This window comes from Pteropus medius, unplaced genomic scaffold, assembly GCF_902729225.1.
Source record: "Pteropus medius unplaced genomic scaffold, Ma_sr-lr_union100, whole genome shotgun sequence".
Taxonomy (NCBI): domain Eukaryota; kingdom Metazoa; phylum Chordata; class Mammalia; order Chiroptera; family Pteropodidae; genus Pteropus; species Pteropus medius.
The window spans coordinates 14,587,779-14,607,390 of NW_024344370.1; the positions used below are offsets into that span (position 1 = coordinate 14,587,779).

The 19,612-nt window shown below is 42.5% G+C and overlaps 1 protein-coding gene across 8 annotated transcripts in view; it reads right to left on the reverse strand.

Moving 5' to 3' along the window:
• Positions 1 to 19,612, reverse strand: part of ZNF366 (zinc finger protein 366) — a 268,862-nt gene that overhangs the window by 110,430 nt on the left and 138,820 nt on the right. For 7 of the 8 annotated variants that reach the window (XM_039870188.1, XM_039870182.1, XM_039870187.1 and 4 more), the window contains 3 exons: positions 18,243 to 18,354; positions 3,195 to 3,384; positions 2,549 to 2,746 (listed from right to left, as the gene is read on the reverse strand). The gene's annotated coding sequence lies outside the window, so the exon portion shown is untranslated. The remainder of the gene's footprint in view (positions 1 to 2,548; positions 2,747 to 3,194; positions 3,385 to 18,242; positions 18,355 to 19,612) is intronic. The other variant, XM_039870183.1, reaches the window with a different exon arrangement.

The following is a 19,612-nucleotide window of genomic DNA, read 5'->3' on the forward strand; positions in this document are numbered from 1 at the left end:
TCCAGCCAAGTGCTGTCACCTCTCTGAAGTTCTCTTTGGTCCATATGCCCAGACACTCTGCCTACATGACATTGTAGCATAATCTCCATATTTGTTCTTATATCTGTCTCCACTGCTGGGCTGCGCACACTTTCGGGAAAGGATCTAAGCTCATTTTGTGTGCCCAATTCTGCTACCTGGAAATCTCTCAGTACATCTTTGTCAAATGATTGATCCAATTAGACAAGGCTGACATTCCTTGCTCTCGTAGATCAGAGATTCTCAATAAAGGGAAGGGAGACACCCCCCACCCCTAACACATACACCCAAGGACATCTGGCAATGTGTGGAGACATTTTTTTGTTGTCATAACTAAGATTGGGGTTACTACTGGTTATCTGGTGGACAGAAGCCAGAAATGCTATTAAACAGTCTACAACTCAGAGAACAGTCCGTCACAACAATGAATTATCTGGCCCAAACGTCAACAGTGCTGAGGCTGAGAAACTCTCATAGATTAAAACAGAAAAATGAAGTCCTAAGATACATACCAAAAAATCGTTTCTCCTGTTATCTTTCTCATTCTGATTATTCTTAGCCTAGGGTAGGTGCTTACTTCATCAGATTGTGGGTTCCTTCTCCAGCAGCTCTATAGCCTAAACATCTTGCTCCAAAACTGAAATAGTTCCCTAAATCAAAGAGGCAGTAGCCCATTACCCTTAGAATTAGGTTACGTTTCCCTAATCCAATGCTGAAACAGCTCTTCGAATTCCCTGGGGAATTTACAGAACATTTAACAATAAATACACCAACACTAATTTTATATCCATTCTAGAATATACTGGATCACTTTTGCTGGTAATCTACGTACCAGTTCCCTCTAAGGTCAACAGATGCCAAAAATCTACAGACAAAAGTTTTTCCCAAGCTTGCTCTCATCTCCAGCTAAAGAACTGGGAAACAAAAATATTCTTTGAGTTCAGCTCCCTCCTCAGCAAATACACAGAAACATTGGGTAAATATTTTAACAACATCTGTCAAGTTTAAAAACAAAGAGAAAGCGGTAGGTGCCCGAATGAGGAAGGGCCATTTGGTGCTAATTGGAATTGAGGTTTCATGACCCAAGGAGTAAGTACACCTGACATGAGATTTTCTTACAATTCAGGAGACTGGACTGTGTGGGGGAGGTGGAAAAGAGCAGAGGCCGTAGGCCTTGGACAAGCAGGAAACTGAATTGACTCCCTGGACAAAGTTGGGAGTTGGAGAAATCTTTGTAGTTCAAGGACTTGGCTTGGAAGCAAGTGCTAATCTCTGTTACTGGTAAAAGAGTCAGCCTTGAAGAATCAGAACTCCCAGGCTGCTCTGCATGCAGTTGGGTGGCCAGACTTTTGTATGAGATTGAGATCAAGCTAGAGGGAGAGGAAGAGTCAGAGTTGAGAAACTAGCAACCCTTATAGGACCCTGTCAGATGTTAGCTGCAGGGCTGTTTCAGGAACGCACAGGATGCTCGAAGAAGATAATGTCCATTCTGGATGAGCCAAAAGCAAATAAGGAAATGCAATTTGCTCAGAGAAAATCAACTGGTACAAAAACAGGAGAAATTATACCCAAAGAACTATAATTATTAGATTAATCTACAAATGATTTGAAAATAAACATGTTTAAAAATGTTCATCAGGATAAGGAAGAACTGGAACTCATTAGGTGAAATGGGGATTTTAAAGAAAAGAGCAGAGAGATTTTTAAGATAATCAAATAGAAGGTCTAATAATGAAAAAAAATTTTAAAAACTAGAATCTAGATGGCGAGGAAAGCAACAGCTAGAAAGAGTTTGAGAGCCACCAAAACAATAAACTACCAATCATTGATGTAACTGGACTACTGAGGAGTTCAATGGGGTATAAACATTTAATTTAAAAAAATTTTCCTAACTACTCCTAAATAGGCTCTCGCCACACCCTCCTTTCCCATCAGGTAGCTGGTCTATAACTACTCTTGGCCAGCTTCTGTGACACTCTTATCACTTGAGGTTATTGGAACCATCTAACTTTGATACAGTACTCCCCCCTTATCCACAAGGGATATGTTCCAAGACCCCCCAGTGGATGCTTGAAAGCGCGGATAATACCGAACCCTATATGTACTTTGCTTTTTTTCTATACATACGTACCCATGGTAAAGTTTAATTTATAAGTTAGGCATAGTAAGAAGTTAACAACAATAACTAAAAATAAAATAGAACAATTATAACAACACACTCCAGGTTTTCTTATGGCAGTGTTCAGCTTCATTTTTCCAAAGGGCAGCTGCATCTCCCTTAGGACCCTCGCATATACTGTGATACTTCTGCTGGGTGGGCGTCCCATCATGTAACCCGGAGGCCACTTGGCAGCCTCTCAGCTCCTGCCTCTCCACTGTCCTTTGGGCTCCTTCATGTGAACACAGAGATAGCCCTTCCACATCCTTCTAGGCCCATGGGTGGGGTGGAGGTTCCTCCTCTTTTCCTCCCAAGCGCACTGAGTATTCATTGAATTTGGAATGCTCAGTGCTTCATGCTTATTGTGCTCACCTTTGGTGTAGCCACAATTCTGGGACAACAGGAGAAGTCTCACTCAGCATCCTGAGCTTCCACACTGTGCCATGTCCACATTGGCAGGAAACTGCAGCTCGGGGAGGTCAAATCACTTGCCCGACTAGTGGCTTGGAGATCTTGGATCCAAGTACAAATCTTTCTAACTTCAACACCAATGCTTTCCACCATGTTTTGCTGTAAAAGAGGATATTCTAAGTCTACAAAAGATTTGGAGGAAATTAAACAACTTCTTACCCCTAGAGAGTCCCAACAAAACTACAGCAGGAATAAAGTATTAGTGATAAAAGCAAAGGGCTTGCAAGCCATGGTCCCTTGTGGCACCCAGGCCTGCCACTCAGAGTCCTCTGATCTGAAGAATTTGGGGCAGCGAGATGATTAGAGGTGGAGGCACTGAGGCTCCTGGAGGAATGAGAGCAGGAGGGGAGAGGAGAGGAGAGGACTGTCTTTTGTGATTTTGAAGGTAGGCCTCAAAGGAGAGGTGGCGGGGAACCCTGTCCTCCTGCTGTCTCTAGGAGTAAAGGGTCCTGATTATCTTCTAGGTTGTCCACATAGCTCAGGGTACAAAGAGTGGGAGGAGAGAGGCAGCCAGCACGGTAGCTCTGCCTAGGAGTAAATACCGTACCTTAGATTGGCATTTCTTTTAAACTCTCATCCAAGAAGTTGAGTGTGGCAGACTGGTTCTAGGAAAGTGAGAAATAACCATCTTCTTTAAAGTCCAGAGCCCATGGGTGGAATGGGCATTCATGTCCACAATTTGCAGATGAGGAAATCCAGGCTCATAAAATGAGCATGACTTGCCCAAAGATACACTGCTGGTAAAAACAAAAACAAAAAAACAAATAAACAGAATCAGGACTTAATTCAGGTTGCCAAGACTAGTGTTTCACCCACTTCCAGGCCGGCTGCCTTCTCTGCTATACCCTCCTTCCTGTGCTCCTCTTGGGTTTTACTTCTTAGCAAAGGAGATATGGAGGGGTGGGGTAGGGTAGGGGAATGGTAAGGAATACAAGTGATATTAAAGGAAATAATATATGCAAAAACACTTTGAAAACTATAAAGCTATATAAATATAAGGAAGTATTACTATTAAGTGTGGAAATGGTGTCTACCATTATCCTTTTCCATGATGACTAATAAGTTTAACTTCCCCTTGCCCTGAGAATTGAGCATTAAGATAAGGCAAATGTGACCAAGACTAGACAGAGGAACACTTAAACTAAACATGATAAAGAAAGATTGCAGAGATCTTCTGGCAAAATTGAGGAAGGAGCCCATCTCTCTAGGTGACTTCTCCTGAAAGCAAAATAGACCATGAAAACAGGTTGTGGAAAAGACACTGATCATTCAGTGAAGGCAACTCTGATTTTTTTTAAAGTGATTTGGTTGGGAGTACCACTGACCTAGCCAAGAAGGAATGTTGGAGGAGGAAAAAAATAAAAGTTTCAGGAAGAATTTATCTGCCCCATGAGTGAACGATTGGCCTACCTTGGAGTCATGCGTAAAAGAAAGAAAATAGCATTAACCAAAGGGAAAGCTCTGAGTCAGAGACACCTATGTTTCTCACTTTCCCCCCAGAATCCTCAGCTGGCCAGAAAGGGAAACAACACAATTTCATTTAAGGAGATTTTTAGTGAGAAATTAGGCCACTCATCTAGCTGCTGAGGGCCATCTATTGAAGAAAATGGGGCGTGTTTACAATATGCAGACAGATATATTTGCGAGTGGTTATCTAAATGTGACCCCTAGTGTCCAACTTGTGTGACATTCACAGAAGAAAATCTAGGTGATTTGATGGGCTGAAAACCATAGAACCATGAAATGTTAGAGCTAGAAAGCATTAGAGAGCATCTAACCCAATGTCTTATTTTACAGATGAATGATTAAGGCCCAGGGGTGATTAAGTGACTTGCACAGGGTCAGTCACATAAATAGTGGCAGAGCTGGAATTGAACCCAGGTCTTCTAAACCCTAGTCCAGTACTATTTTCTATACTCTTGAGAATATCCCTCATAAAACGCAGTTGGCTTTATGTAGTTCGTTATAAGACCTATCTATGGAAGATTGTGAAAACTAAGTGTTTATTTCCCGTGGGCTGAATTATAAAGAGGATGTTGACATCATTTATTTGATCTGAAGCAGTGCTAATCAGTAACTGCATCTTAAATCGTTCATGTTAAAAATCGTTAAAAAGATTTCAAACTCTTTCCATATTTTCCCCATTACAACCACACATCTAAGTGACAGATTATGCCATTTCTTCCCAGCCCAAAGTTCATGGTGATTTTCAAAGGAAAGAAATTACACCATGTAATGGGAACAATCAGTCAGGGTGGGAATCAAATGGCCCAAGTCTCCCGAGATTCCCCACTATGGCCATGTGTGTGGGCAGCTGTTATTTTCCATCCATTTTCTGTCCTTCTGCTCTTAGCCTGCTTAGTGAAGCCGGAGGGCATCATGCCACCATGCACACTGGCTCTCCCACAGACCCAGACAATGTAGCTTCAGCTGGCTCCTCTCTACCGACCAGGAGTTGGGATCACTCCCTCTCAAGTTCTTTCCAACAGCTCTTCCACCTTCCAGTGTCCTCAAGCTTACCTCCCCTCTTGAGCCCCTCAGTCTGTAGAATGATTTTGCCCTAACTTCACTGAAAAACAATCAAAGTCATTAAATGTGACACAATAAAACTTCCCTTTTCTTCACTCTAAAATGTCTTTGGATCTTCAATCCTTTTTCAAAGGAAGAAAGGTTCGTTTTCTTTTCAAAGTCCAGTCCTCCATTTGTGCTCTTCCTGGGACGTTGTTCCATCAATTACCAACGTTCTCTTCAGTTCCATTTTCTCTTTTCTTTCTGATGCCACTCTAGAAAAATGCCTAGCAAAATGCCCAATTTTCCCTTAAACTTAGAAAAAAAATCTTTTGGTCAATTCCTCTTAAAGGAAACCGATCTCTATTTTTTCTTTTACTGCCCAACTTGATTTACTCTCATCACCTCCTTAACTCCTTCTAATATCGATTTTATGCCAATAGTCTCCTAAAATTATTTTTAGAGAAAATTAAAATAATTAGAAATGTATTCATTAGACCCAATGGTCTATTCTTAGTTTTCAGTTTTCCTTGATCCTGCTTCAGGGTTTTGTTTGCTCAGGAAATATTGACTAAACATCAATTTTGGCAAGGCCCTGAGCTGAGCCCTGTGGAGAATAAAGATGAGTGATGCCCTGCCAAGAGTTTACAAACTAGCAGAAGAAATAAATACAGAAATGCATCAACTGAGGGCTTTTTCCTTATAGTCTCAACAATTTGGTTATATAATTCAATAATATTTTCCACATTATTTGTGCATGTGTCTAATACCCAAGTTAGAGTATAAGTTCCTTGAGTGAAGGGACATTTTCTTCTGTCCCCAGTTGCTCCCTGCATAGAACCTTGGACTTGGTAAGTGTTTGTGGTAGACCCCAAAGATCCTTACCTTCTGGTATTCATACCCACTTGTAGTTTCTTCCCATATGGAATAGGGTTGACATCTGCCACCAATAGGCTATTGAGGAAGTTATAATGTGTGACATTTGAGGCTAGGTCACAAAAGACATTTCAGCTTTGTCTTGCTCCCTCTTAGTTCACTCACTCTAGGAGAAGCCTCTGCCATGTCACAAGGACACTCCAGCAGACCTATGACTGAGGCCTCTTGGCCTCACCCAAAGACACCTTCTTATGACATGGCAATGATAGAAACAGTGTAAAATAGAAAATATATCTAATGAACTGGTTGATCTACCTAAGGAGATCTCCAGTCAGAATGCTGAAGGTTCTGCCTGGTTTCTTCTTGCTGCTTATAGTAAAATGTAAGAGGAGAGAGATAAGCTAAAGGAAGGATCAAGAAACAAAAAGAACCCAGGCAGTGTTATATTTAAAGTTTCCCACTTTGCCCCTTCTAGCAAAGTCTTCTGAGCAAACCCTCAGAAAAAACATGGTCTAAAGATGAAGCCAAGGAATTGACTATAAAATCCTTTAAGATCTAAGAAAAATCCAAGGTTGTGCTTGGAGAACTATTCAGTCAAACAATAAGTCTTCTAAAATGTTTATGGATGTTGTTCCCCAATAATCTCAGAGAAGCACAAATAGAGAAGGGCTTATTTTGAAGCAATTTGTGGATGTGGTTTTTATCTAATGGAATGAACCCCAATAGAATTACAAAAAAAAAAAAAAAACCCACAGAGTTTTACCAGACCCACAGACTGCATGGTCAGAAATATGGCCAGCTTGTATCAAAAGCGGCAGAGATGGTACAACAGCAGAAGTAACTCTAGACTCCCAAACTTCTACAGGAGAACACGAGCTGAGAAAACCATGCCGCTGCACACAGGGGCTGCCTTTGTGGAAAATGAAAAATGACTCAGGGGGAGAGCCAAGAGCCATTGAGAGTCATTCTGAGAAGGAAGAGCACAGACGAGGGAGGCCTCCGATGAACAGCTTGTGAAGAATTGAGGCCTCCTGCCAATAGCCATGTGAGTGAGAAATCTTGGAAGTGGATCTCTCAGCACCTGTCAAGCCTTCAGATGACTGCAGCCCCACTGATACCTAGACCGCAACCAGAATTACCAAACAAATTGCTCCTGAATTCTTGACACTCATACACTATGTGAGGTAATAAATTCTTATTTTAGGCTACTAAGTTTTACAGTACTATTTTATAGAGTAATACATAAATAATACAGTGTTCAATAAATATTTGTTGAGAAAATGGAATAAATCATATCTCAAAAAAGAATATAACCAAATTCTAGTATGCCCCACAATTAAGTATAAAAAAAATCTCCTGAAATGTATAAAATGAGCCCTTTGACAGAAAGAAAAGTTAATCATATTTCTATGGAGACACACAATGCAAAGAGGAAGCAAGCAGAGGTATTACGATTCACTTCATCAATTTACCACTGTTGTTCTTTTACTTGAATGATCAAGGACTGTCCAAAGTATACGTTTGGGGTGGGGTGGGGGCAGGGTGGGAATGGCAAACAAACTGCGACCTAGGAGACCATATTCAACAGGAGTTAAGGTTCATCGTCCTCTCGTTCTCCCTTCTTCCTTCTCTTCTGTGTCTCAGTTTACCTCTTATCATTGCTCCATTTTTCAGGACCGTATGAAAGAACCAAAGTATGATAGGTGAAAGCAGTATAGTCAGGAAACCTCAACTTGTTTTTATACCTTTAGAAGCATTCCTTGGAGCAAGAGGGCTTTAAATACTTGATCCCAAGAAAGCAACACAGATGCATCATTCCAAGAAGCCATCAAGGAAGATATAATCCCGCTTCTCAATAAATCCACTGGGATTGATGGAAGTTTATCTCCGAAGAGAATTGTCACTAGATTGAGAGATTGAAGGGCCAGATGAGAACATCGCTTACACTGGGCCCATAGTCATGGGTCTGACCCTGAGTTCTCCAAAGGAGTTCATGTCTGAAAATTCCTCATGTAAGTTGTTATCCTGAAGGATAAATGCTGTTGTTGGTGGTGGTGTTTTACTTCTACTAAACCCAACAACACTGCTGAGAATCAACCTCTAAGCTAAAAACACCTAAAATTAGGTTTGTGTTTAATGGCAAACAACAAAACCCTGTTGACAATGATTTAAACAGATAAGGGTTCTTCTCTCAATAAGAAGGCACCCAGTAGACAACCTGGACTCCATTGGGCTCCCTGTTCTGCCATCCTTCAAACATGGTTGCTGCACTTCCAGTCGGGCATCCTGATCCGATTGTCTTCCAAGCAGGAAGAAGACAGAAGGGTAGGGGAGCCAAGGCAGGTTGGTCATACCAGTCACATCTATCCCTTTTGAAAAGTTTTCCCAGAACCTGTATCCAGTGACTCCGCTCACAGCTCACTGGCCAAAACTGGGTCACATGATCATTCCTACCTGTAAAGGAGTCTAAAAAGGTGAATTTTTAAGTTTTCTTGCCTCTTCAAGAGAGGAAAGCAGGGAGAAGAAGGTTGTGAGTGTGCCACACACAGGGCTGTAAGAGATCTTAGGTAATTCTGTCCTGCTGCAAACAAGATTATTCCCCAAACATAATTCTCTGGATTAGGCGACAGAGTGAATACTGAAATAAAGAAAGGGACCCCTGGCCCCCTCTTCCCCTTCACAGCAGAACAAAATAGCATGATTTGTCTTTTAGAAAACAGATGCCTTGGGAGTTACTTCACTGGGGGTCAGCAGCGAAGGTGATTATTTTTCTTAATTATCATTGCTTCGCATCTTGTTATGTGAGCAGTCAGTGTTTTAATTTAGCTGATGACTTTCCACAATCATTTTAGATTTATTTGGTACCTAATTTACTTAACATAGCTTTTGCTGTGAAAGTTAATCAGAGGCCCCAAAACTCTTAATAAGCTCAATATTTTACAGTGAACACTACCCTGAGGAATGCTTTATGAAAATGATGACAAGGCAGAGAGTCTGTAGCTTTCAGAATCAATAAGTTATCGAGTAATGAATTAAGAAGGTCTTGAACTCACACTTCACTACGGGCTGCGTGAAGCAGATGCACAAATGAGCATTTGTAAATGTAGCTGGTTCTTAGCAGAAATTTTCCATTAACCCAGCAGCTGAATGTAGGAGAATCTCTGTAGTGTTAGAAATAATGACTGAAGAACATATACCATTCAATAATTAAAATGATTGTTTTTGCCACTATTTCTTCAGCTATTTTTTTTTTTTTGAGACCGAAACAAAAGTTTTGTTTTGTTTTTACGTTTTTACCAGTCCTGGTTTTTGATATCAGTGGAAATCACAGATTTAGACAAAAACGCCCTATTGAGGTATCTCACTTCATGTACCAACTAGAATAGAAGTGAGTTCAAAAATGCAGGGATCCATCCTTGTGTAATATACAATCCAAGACTGAAAATTAAAAATGTAGAGAATACAGGGCCATCATAAAACAGAATCACCGCTTAAAAATGCAAACAGCTGCCCCCACCAACTCTAAAGTACCTTGCATGTACTTGCTAACTTCAGTACTAAGTATCTAAACAGTGCCCTGCAAAAGCAGGGACTTGGGGAATATTTGATAGATAGATAGATAGATAGATAGATAGATAGATAGATAGATAGATAGATAGATAGATAGATAGATAGATAGATATAGATAGATAGATAGATAAATGATTTTCATAGTGACAAAGAGTAAAAGGAAGGGAAGAAGGATGAGAATGGACAGAATAACAAGTGTAGAGTAGACAGGAAATATATGCTTATGGAAAAGCTAAGATTTTCCTTTTCCTCCCAGATAAAGAATTATAGACAACCTAAGATTAAAAGGTGCAAGAGAAAACATTTGTCTGTAGGGTGGGGTGGGAAGATCAATCCATGCTTCTAGGCTCTAATCTGGAAGTTACAGAGGATGAAGAAGGATCTGAAAAACTGACATGTGAACCTTAGGGGAAGTAGACAGAGCAGCTGGGGAGTTAGTTGATAGGAGTCAAAAAATGTGAAACGCTCCTGGACTCTGAGTCTTGGTTCCCTCATCCCTAAAATGGATAAGAATGATACTTGCTCTGCCTATTTCAAAGAGGTGTTATGAGGATTAATTGAAATGATGTGTGTGAAAGTGTTTTTGAAACTTGAAAACACTATGTTAATACAATAGGTCCTTTTAAATCTCATTTTGGCCCTGGAACAAGTGAACAGGTGCTCTCCCGAATAAACTCAGCGAAGAGGCAAGTCACGAAGGGATTATGGCCCTCAGATATAAATAGCCCTGGGGCACTGTCAAGGGTCACAGTAGGAGTCTCAGATATCCTATGTATTTTAGGGCCCCAAACTTCCTGAAATGTTTTCACATAAAATATGTTTATCACCAGTAAGACTTTATAAGGAATCAGGAGCCTGGGACTCGAGAAGTTAAGGGGCTTACTAGGCACATACAGCTGGTTAACAGCAGAGCCCGGACTAGGGCTCAAGCCTCCTGGCTCCCAGTCTAAAGCTCGGGAAAACCCTTTGGCATGATTTAAACACTTTAGCAATTTCTTTTGTTTCAAGCCCCTACAAGATAATGAGCAGGAACAAGGAGAGATACCACTTCCCTGGACTTCCAATACCTCACCTAAGAACAGTCTTCACAGAGAATAACGGGCACCATGTTTCATCTAAATTGGTCTCCTTTCTGCAAAGCTGACTCTATCTATTTTCAGGAGAGAAAAGCTGGGCGCTTATGGTTCCCTGTGGAGTTCTGTACTGGGACTTGACGGAATGGCAGCATCACAATGGGCCAGCTGGCTGGGACTTCTTAATGGAAGAGCTAGACCTGTGTTAGAGTGCCGAAGGGTCCCATCAGCTGAGAGGTTCTCTGCTTTGAGCTAGATTTCTTTACCTGGAAGTTAGGCAATACACTGATTTAGGTTGTTATGGTAGAGTTTGTCTTAATCGGTTCAGGGTTCCATAACGAAAATTCTATAGACTGTGGCTTAAACAACAAACATTTTTTTTTCTTGTGGCCCATAGTTCTACACCTTAAATTCCTCACCTGCAAAATGTGTATAAAAATGCTATAGAGCATTGTGCATAAGAGCTAGACTCTGATTTCCAGCCGTTTACATTTAAATTCAGGCTCTACCGTTTACTAGCTTGACTTGGAATGGCTTTCCTCATCCTCTCTGTGCCTTAGTTTCCTTATCTGCAAAACAGGGACAATAATAGTGTCTAAAGCATGGGGTCGGTGTAAAGAACTTGGTAAGTGATACATAAGTGTTAGTTATTATTTTATCTCTTAGGGGTGTTGTAGTTATTAAACAAGATAATACATGTAAAGTTCTGGAATGCTCAGTGTCTGATATGGATTTAATAAATATCAGTCACTATTTTTTTTTTATTGCAGCAATAGTAAAATGCCTTGTCAATTATTTGTTCCTCCTACTTTTCCAGGCTAGGCATCCATTCCACCTAGCATACATGGGAAAATTTCCATCTTCACCTATGCAAATGCAGTGTGACCATTATCCTCTATACATTGCCCTCTATACATTGACTGTGCAATATAAAATTTCTGCGATTCAGTAAAGTGTGTCCTTTTAACCTTCTTCACAGTCACCCACAGACCAATTATCGTTAGAAATGGCATCAAATTTAAATATTTACAAAATAACTGGAAAATAAGACTGTACCCTACAGTTTCTTGTGTGCCTGCAGAAACCCATCTTTGTCTTTTAGTCAAATAGCCTCATTTTTCCCCGCCAAAATACTGCCCGATTGGCCCAATTTCAAAACAAACAACAGAAACTACATTAGGGACTAATAGAGAGATTGCATGCTAGCATGAGACTATGGTCGAGTTGTTAAATTATGGGAGAGGAGGAAGATGTGAATAAAAAGAAAAAAAGAGGAAGTTTGAGACTCTGGTGAAGGGTCAGGTGCATTTTCTCACCTGGGAAACCAATGAGCAACTGGGACAGAAACTTTGGTTCATTATAAAAAGACTTGTCTAACTGGTAGAGCCATATCATAATGAAATGGGCAGCCCAGTGGGGGTTCTGAGTCCCCTATGCCCAGAAACATCCAGGAAAAGAGATGATAATAATATTTTATATTTACATCCATTTTATAATTTCCAAGGTGCTTTACAGGGAGACTCCCCTTCTTGGTTTGGGTTAGATAGCCATGCTTGTTCTTCCCCATTTACTCTGGTCAAGGACTTCAAACTGATAGCAGATTATCTTGACATGCCCACTATTAACCACTGTCATTGTCATTTGAGGTCTTTCCCAAAGGACCCAAATGGTTTTTGACAATTGAGCAGAATTTGCTGAACCATTAAACTCTACTTGTACACATGTGCTCTCTGCTCCTTCATCTGCTCAGCCAACGAATGTTTTTGAACATCTATTAAGTGTCAGGTGCTGTCTAGGTGCTGAAGATGCAGAGAGGAAGAACACACAGTCCTTGCAGCAGAAGCTATTGATGCCCCGCCCATAGGCTGCCCATGGTCACCTGCAGACAGCTCCTGTCCAGGACAAATGTTTCTAGCCTCTCAGTGCCTCAGGGTGTTCTCTGGCCATGGCATGCTTGGCCTATGTACAGGAGAGTCCCTCAGCCCACGAGGGGAGGAAGTTAGTGGATAAACGTCCCACTTCTCTGTTTTTTTTTTTTTTTTTTTTTGTAGGACAATGTGAGGTGTGCATTTTACAGACTATCCAAGGCTCCCCAGCAGAACTGAGCCCCAGTTTTTGAATCCACAGTGGAAACGTCATTAATACTCCCTCTATTGTCGCTCTTCCATTCCCTATCTCACTTCCTTAATCCCTCACTGGGCTTCTCGAGGTCATTTCCTAAATAAACTGCTTGTCCCCAAATCCTTGTCTCAAGATCTGCTTTTGGGGGAACCTGTCCTCCAGGGGCTTCCAACCCAGTACTTGGGGCATATGTATTATCATTGAGGCTGTAGATTCACTTGAGTAAACCTCACTGAGAAACTCAGGGGCACCTTGCGTAGGAAGGACAAATGCTTCATGTGGCTATCCCTTTCAGTGTCATTAGGTCGGAACATGGAACAAAGACACTCAAGGACACCTTCTGGGCAAAGCCAAGCCAGAGCACTGGAACTGAGAAGTGAACTTCTAGCACCTGGAGATGGACTCTCTAAGTGTTCGGCTGGCACCATTATCCATAACCTGTATACGAGGGGAGACAGAAGAGCACAGGAGGATAAAGAGAGACCACTGGAGGGTGCCCCGTAAAGGCCTGATGTTAGCCACTGATTATCTTTGTCTTCAGTGGGGAGCACACACTCTTATTCAGCGGACACTTTGTCCCTGGATACAGGATTACTCCTTCAGCAGTTTTGATTGTTGGCTGATGGCATAGTTGGGGGAAACTTGAAAAATCTGGGACTTCATGTTCCCAAAAGAGCAGCATCAAGTGGAACGGTAAATAGTGTCTGACGGGCAGTCTAATGTCCTTTTGTACCAATGTCCTTGAAACACAGATTTAAACAGATTAGGATTTAACCACAACCTCTCAAAGGTCATCTTGTGTCCCCTTGTCAGACATGGTTTGTGCCAAGAGGATCACGGTGTGAGCTTTTGGGCCTGCTCCCCACTGAACTTCAGTTAACTTTATGCTTATCTATCAAACTGTTAGAAAAGCTTCAAGACCAGTCCATATCATAGCTGATTTGCATGAGGGCTTTTATTGTTATAGAGATGAACCTTTGAGTACTGCTCTCTCTAGAAGAAAGAAAACAGACACGAAGTATCTGTCCCCTGCCAGGCCCCAAGGGATAGGTCATTTAAGCCCTGTGGAGAGGACTCCAGGAAAAGGCAGAAGTTGCTGCTGTCCTGAGGTCCAAACAAGGCCACATGTTAGCTGTGGGACAGAGTTCAGGAAAGATGATCCTCTCCATTTCCCCTGGAGCAGGGTGGTGAGGCCAGAGGAAATGGGAACTATACCGTCGTCTCATGGAGTCTCAGGCTTGGGGGCCCAGTGGCAGAGGGAGCCAGCAGCCTTGCCCACTTTGCTCACTTAGCATGTCGCAGCAGCCAGGCACCCTTCATGTGAATGAGGGCTGCAGACCACGATGAGGGGAGCAGAGAGGAGACATGAGAGAACTCTGGGAGCTCCTATAACATAAACCCAGGGATCCCAGAGGTAACAGGCTAACATTTTTGCTTGGGGCAGAGAAAAAATTTGGCCTCTTTTACATGGAGGAAGGAGTTAAATTTGCGATTTAAAAATTCCCAGCAAAGGTTGGGAAAACTAGCCAAAACTTGTATTGGTATATCATGGAGAGGCCAGTCCAGTCCAGTCCAGTCAAGTGCTGCTCGACAACTCCTGGGAAATCATAGGCAGGTCCATGTGGCCTTCAAGGGTTCCCAGCCGAAGTCAGATCCAGCCTCAGGAGAGTATGCCGCCTCCGGGCATGGACAATGAACTTCTGGCCAGTGAACCTAAATGTTTCTAAGTCCAGTTGTTCAAAATTTGATTTTAATTGTGTCCAGCTCATCTTTAGGATTTTTAACTATTATTACAAACTTATTTTAATTTTGGACCTTTATCCTTAGCTATTTTATGCAGAGGTACAAAAGCAAGTTACATATGTAGGATCTTTGGCACTCTGAATTAGGGTTGCCAGATTTAACAGATAAAATATAGGACGTCCAGTTAAATTTGAATTTCAGATGAACAATGAATAATTTTTAGTATAAAAAATTAGTATGCAATATTCGAGACGTATTTATAAAAAAATTATTCATTATTTATACAAAATTCAAACTTAACTGGGTGTCCTGTATTTTATCTGGCAACCCCACTCTGGACAGATCTGAACAGAGAGCAGAGCAACTAAACATAAAAGTCCTGAGGTCCTTTTTCCTATTGGATAAACCTGTAGTGGCTGATTGATTTGTCGTTCGTAAATTTTTACAAAAATATTTTGTAAAATTTATTTTACAAAAGGATAGAATAGCATAAAATAAAGGGCACACACAATCAGACCATTAAAATAGAAATGAAAAATCAAAAGAAATAGAAAGGTATGGGGAAGTTTTAATTCCAAAAGCTTAGATTGATATGGTTGTCGTTGATCTTTACACTGGCTTCTGAACTCCTTGGCAGCCCAAAGCCAAAGGAAAAGATTATCTGACACAAGGACACAGGTAATTAAAGCTTTTTCCCGGTCCTAATTCTTAAAGGACTCTCTAAACAGAACAGCATACTGGCCAGTGTGGTCCAAAGGGACAGGAGGATATAGAGCTTGAACACCTGGAACGCCTGGGCCTGAGGCTCAGCTCAGCCTCGCACCATTTATTCAGCTCTCTCACCTCATTTATTCATCTGTAACGTGACTTACTCTGCCGAACACGTTACGAATGTCAGATATTGTTACTAGAGCTGGGATGAAGGATATCAATACTGTCAATAACAATAATGTGTTCTGTGAGGGTTTTACAGAAGACTCATAAACATTCTTCAGATGACAGTTATTTCATTAGCCCTTGATATTAAAAGGCTAGAATGGAACATTAGTGGTAATGTAATTCAGCAAAGGTGGGTCACAGGACCAAAGTCATCCTGGCTGATCTCTCGCCTCTTGAACTTGCAGATGAGATGAAGCTGGGAGCTGGATGTGGGTTTTGTGGCTTCACAGAGCACAGATATACCGATGAATCTTCCCTTTGCCTCTGCTAATAATCTCCCCAGCCTGGAACTCGAAAAGTCATCTCGATGTAAAAGCAAGCCCAGAGCAAACGGCAGTACCCATTCCAACCCAAGGCAGGGCTGCAGGCAGTTCTCTCAAGGAATTGTCAACGTTAGGCCAGAGAAGGCAAGGTATGTGTCTGTGGATACCACTGGATTTGCAGATAGGCATGGAATGCAAGTGCTTCATCACTGAGAAAGCGCTGCCAGGAGCCGATGGAATATCAGTGTGAATACCACCGGGTCCCTTTTGCATCAGCCACATTTGTAGAGTGCCCTCTTTTCTTTAAAAGGGGAGAGCCAGAGAGCTCCCATCTTGCTCACAGGATTCCTAGAGAAAATATGCTTCATCTAGGAAATAACTATATATTAATAATAATAACAGCAATCATTAGATTCTGTGCCATTTCATATGCCTGACTTCATTAAATCATTGTAAAAAGCCTCTGTTATTACTCCCATTTTACTGTGAGAAACTAGGTTTGAAAGTGATCCCTCATACCAGGTGAGTAGCAAGGGAAAAAGCTCCTGGGACTCGGGAAAGAAGATTGTTCAATTTTTGGTTATTTACAAGGCTGGTTTAATGTAACTGAGAGTGAAGGCAAGACCTGAGGGCCAATTACTCACAAATTTAAATATTGATCAAGTATCTACTATGAGAATAGCATTAAGCTAATCACACAAGAATGCACAGGTGGCTGCTGTCCACACACCTTACAATCTTGTGGTCTACAAATTAACAGGGGTAGAATATTCACATCACTGGAAAGATACCTCCTACAAGAGTCACACTACATCCCTCTGACCAACAGCCTTCCAGGTGGTTAATCTGAATATCAAAGGCATCCCGAGGTGCCTGTTGAGGGTACTTTGCTTTTCACCTGACTGCTTTCTCCTAGAGAGGGAGGGTTTGGAGGCCAAGTGTAACTCTCGGGGCCTCAGATAGTTTGGCTCAGGGGCAAGCGCTTTTGCTGGCATCTTTGATTGAGGTCCCTAATTCTTCTAAATACATGCAGGCCTTTCAAACTTGGGGAGTTCAGAGTGATCTCATCCCATTGGAGACACTGGCTTGCCTTATATTCCAACAAAAAGAGTTACCATCACCCCGTGGACAGAGAATGGGGGAGGAGGTGTGAGGGCAGGCATGGTAACTCATTCTAAAAATGAAGAGCACTGGTCAGTGAGGGTGAGGATACTGGCCACAAAGATGGGGATGGGATGGCACTTCCCTCTTTACGAAAGGCATTCGGAGCCAGGGACCACCGCCAAGAGCCACAGCTCTGCAAGAAAGACACGCCGGCCCGCCCTCTGTGGGATCCTAGGACCACAGAGCCCCACTGCAGACCGGACCAGGGCAACCTGAGGCTTTTCCAGCGGGCGCCTCTCCAGTTCTCCCTGTTTTCCGAGCCAGTGGCCTGCACTGTGGAGAGTTCCTCCTTTGCTTTGTGTACTTCTTGCATTTTTCAACAGCAGTTTCTCAGAACAGATGCTCTCTTCCCTCCTTCCTAGTGGCCTTTCTGCACAAACAGCAGATTGCCTGCTTCTGTCATTTTAATCGAGGAAAGTAGAGAGACATGCTAATCATGTTATTTTTCTCTTCCTTCTGCGGCAATGAGCTATGAAAGCCAATGGCCCTCTCTTCTCAGCCTCTCCCAGAGCTGACACCCGTCATGGGTGATTTTCCTGGGTACTTCTCACCAAGCCTGCTTCCCTTTGACCATAGGGCTTCTTTTTAAACAAACACCTTGGATGTTTGGGGTTTTTTTTGGTTTGTTTTTTTGTTTTTTTTGTTTTTTGTTTTAGATCTTTGCTTCCTTTGACTCCCTAGGAGTCAGGTTGCCATGCAGTCACTGGTAATGTCTTGATTTCTATGTCCCCTGTTTGAAATCTATGGAGACCCTCAGCTTCAAAATTAGGCTCATGCCTCCTTCTCCCAGGGCTGCTGCTGCACACAAGTCCAGGAGCCATCCTTACCCAGGGCTGATAGTCATACAACACGATGCACAGATGTGAAAAAGGAACACAACACAAGCCATAAAACGAACATCATGAAGGGCAACAAAATTCTACGTTTCTTTTCCTCACGATGGCTACTTTAGTGCTTGTTTTAAAATATCACATATAGACTCCCCTCCAATACTCTGGTGCCATACTCATGAGTAGCCTACCCACGGAGTAACTCAGCACTGAGAAACACACCGCAAGGCTCTGGGCAGCTCCCTGCTTTGACAGGTGCCCCATGTATCAGAGAACTAGAATGGGCCTATTTAATCCTGAGAAAGAAAAAAATAAGACGACATTAAGATTTGCCTTCAAGAAGGGTGAATAACCATAGTACAGTACCTGAATGAATAAAAAGTACAAACGCCAGATTCATATGCTTTCCATCAGCCTTGCTGAGTTGTTAAATGATGCCATATGTAGTGTAATGGTGATTCTCTGCCCCTGTTAGGTTCTCGATTTACATAATTTGCCCCCAGCCTACCTTTTGGGGCTGAGGAACAGTGGCCCGGCAGGTGTCCTTCTCCTTCCCAGCAGGATAGAAAGGTGGGCATGGCAGGGGTCTCATGTCAAAGTGCAGGCCTATCAGTTGGCACCTAACCAGGGAAACAGAAATCACACAGGTAGTTAGAGCAGAGAGAATTCGATGCAGGAAATAGGTTACACAGGCTTCTTGGTTGGGGTCCCCAGGAAACTGAGAGACAAAGCAAGTGCTTTAGCTAAAAGGTGATTCCAGAAATTACAAGTAGAGAAGTAGTGAGCTAGGCAAGGGAAGGAAACCAATATAAAGATGCATTACCATATTCCCAGTGTGGAACTAGAGCTCAGTCCTGCACTGAACCTTAGCAGCCAGTGTAGAACAGCCTCGGGGTATTTACCTATCTACACTTCTTCTGAGTTGTGGCTGCTTCTGGGAACATTAATTCTCCAGCTTGTTCGGAACACAGGCTAAGCATGCGCCAATGGCCAGAACTAGACTTGGCCAGTGTGTGTCAGGTGTTCTGGAAAGCAGCCTTTGGCTCGTAAAGGTAAACATCTAGAAGAAAGGGGTACAGGTAATGAGAGAGCTGAGAAGCCAAACAAAAGATAATAAGGCCACCCAGAGAGGAGCAACAGCACAAAGTGTCTACCAATTCTAGGCCAGAAAGAAAAGGGTGGGAAGCCATGTTCTTGGATCCAAGGATCGGGACCACATGGCAGAACTGGAACCAAGAAAAAAAAGGATGGTCCTGCAAGAATAGAACAGTGGAGAAGATGCGTCCATTGCCAGAGACACTGCACAGGGCAGAAGTAGGGGCAAAGGCCTGAGTTTCCCTCTTCCTGCCTCCTTCAGTCTCTCACTGAGGACCAAACCTAGCTGGGAGCCAGCTAACAGGGGAGCTAGAAAATGGAGCCTTTGCAGGTTAGTGGTCACCCCTCTCTTTTTGGCAACCCCCCGTACACCCACCACGATACAGAGCAAAGCAGAGAAAGGGTAGGGCATGGATCTGAAAGCAAACTGGCCTAGGAAGGTACCGGATGGTGTGAATCAGTTTCCTCCACCACCATCTCTACTCATGCTCTCCTTACAGTAATAAGATGAAGAAGAGTTCTAGATAAGAATGTTTCAGTCTCCAGGCAGATACAGCAACCTAGGAACCTATGTGATCCAGGCCTTCATCCTGAGAGGATAATAAATGTGGTAACACAAGTATTCATTAACCATATGATTCACACAGGCTGACCTCTAAATTCTTAAGAGCAGGGCAAAGGACCATAGCGTGACGTGCAGTACTAACCTCCACTGTAAGGACCTGGGGGGCCTCGAAAGTACTGGGGGAGAGGTACGAAGATGGCTGTGGTGAAGCTTCAATG